The sequence below is a fragment of the Oryzias melastigma genome, linkage group LG18 (assembly GCF_002922805.2).
Source record: "Oryzias melastigma strain HK-1 linkage group LG18, ASM292280v2, whole genome shotgun sequence".
Classification (NCBI taxonomy): Eukaryota; Metazoa; Chordata; class Actinopteri; order Beloniformes; family Adrianichthyidae; genus Oryzias; species Oryzias melastigma.
The window spans coordinates 19,612,779-19,614,841 of record NC_050529.1 but is presented as its reverse complement, the minus strand read 5'-3'; the positions used below and the strand labels follow the sequence as shown (position 1 = coordinate 19,614,841).

The following is a 2,063-nucleotide window of genomic DNA, read 5'->3' as shown; positions in this document are numbered from 1 at the left end:
CAACCAACCAACCAACCAACCAACCAACCAACCAACCAACTAACTAACTAACTACTTAAGTCACTGACTGACTGACTAACCAGCTACTTACCTAACTAACTACTTACCTAACTGATTAATTAACTAACTAACTAAATAACTAACTAACTAACTAGCTAGCTGTGTGTCTAACTAATTGTCTATCTAACTACTTACCTCACTGACTGACAGACTAACTACTTACCTAACTAATTACGTACCTGACTTACCAACTACTTGTCTTACTAACTACTTACCTAAATGACTAACTACTTACCTAACCAACTACTTACCTGACTACTACCTAAATTGCTAACTTAATTCTTACTTACATAACTACTTATCTAACTGACTAACTACTTACCTGATTGATTCACTGATTGATTGACAGACTGACTACTCATTTGACGGACTACTTACCTGACTGACTAATTCACTAACTAACTACTTACCTCACTGACTGACTAACCAGCTACTTGGCTAACTGACTAACTACTTACCAAACTAACTACTTACCGGACTGATTAACCAATTACCTAGTTAACAACTTATCTACATATATACATACACAACTAACTAACTAACTACTCATCTGACTGATTAACTAATTACCTAACTAACTAATTACCTACATACATACCCAACTAACTAACACCTGACCATCCACCCATCTGCCTGTCCATCCAATAACTAATTGTCCATCAACATAACATCAAACTAAACATTTACTTTTTTATCCATTCATCCTTCCACCCATCTTGTCATTCATTCATTATCCTGTTATTACCTCCTTTCAATAGTCAATCATATATTTATCATTCCACTATTAAATCAACCAATCATCCATCAATTCACCCATCCTATTGTTAACCCATACATAATCTAATTCATATATCTGTTTGTCTTTCTATCCATTTATCCACATATGAGTTCATCCATCTTCAGTTCTACTGTGAGCTTCAGCCAACAATCTTTGAGGATCTCCCTCCCAAAGGAAGCTCATTTCTCCTGGTATATCTGTGATATCATCCACTTGTTACTGTAATACCCAAAGCTCATGCTCATTGGTTCAAAGGGAGCTGTTGATTGATCAATAAACGGAGATATTCGTCTTTCTACAGGATCCCTCATTTTTACTTCATTGTAAATGGAAAGAAGAACAGCACAAATGGCTTCATTTGATTTTTCTTCTTCCTGTATTTAAAAAGTCTGCTCTGCTGCAACTGTTTGCTCAACAAAACACATGCAGAGTTAGATGAGATCCAGAGGTCAGAACTGGGTCATAGTGTAGAACTTCAATGGGACGGACAGCTGCACGACCCACTGAGGCAGGACTGGTTACTGCATCACATTCTGGCCTGAACCAGTCCTGCCAACTGGACTTATGGGTGTGGACCAGCACTAACAGAGAGGCCATCTGTGAGTAAACAACACCCTCCAAACTCGCACAAACACACACACACGTTTGCATTCTTTCACACAAACATGAAGTTAAAAAGAAATCAAAGGAAATTTTGAGAAGATTTGAAACACAATTTTTGATCAATCTAAATTCAGAAAAGAATATTTTTAAAGTACAAGTAAAACAAAATAAATAAATAAATAAATAAAAATCAACAATTATAACACCACAGTGACGACAAAAACTGCACAGCAAACAACAACAATGGCAACACAATGACAGCAGACAAACACCCAGAAGATAACCTACCTGATCTGCTGCCACAAACAGCTCCAGCCCATCAGAGCCTTTGCTCTTCAAATACCTCAGCTTCATCTCCTGCTCCTCCTCCTCCTCCTCCTCCCTTCTGACCATGATCCAGGAACCTCCTGCTGCTGCATATGTCCATATTCACCTTTTTGTGTACGACGTGTTCTTTATTTAAGCCCTTACACACAAAAGAGACAAAATAGAGTCACACACAACTGATTTAAACACGTTAATAACTCAATAATTAGCAAATGATGTTGATAAAGAAGAAAACATAGTTTTCATTAATTAATAACCAGTGAAAAAAATAATGATTATATGGGAGGGGGGGGGG

The 2,063-nt window shown here is 37.2% G+C and overlaps 1 protein-coding gene across 1 annotated transcript in view; it reads right to left on the bottom strand.

Annotated features, from left to right (window-relative positions):
* Window positions 1–1,870, bottom strand: part of si:dkeyp-74b6.2 (cerebellin-1) — a 6,380-nt gene extending 4,510 nt beyond the window's left edge. The window contains exon 1 of the mRNA XM_024288013.1: window positions 1,730–1,870. The gene's annotated coding sequence lies outside the window, so the exon portion shown is untranslated. The remainder of the gene's footprint in view (window positions 1–1,729) is intronic.
* Window positions 1,871–2,063: the final 193 nt, after the last annotated feature.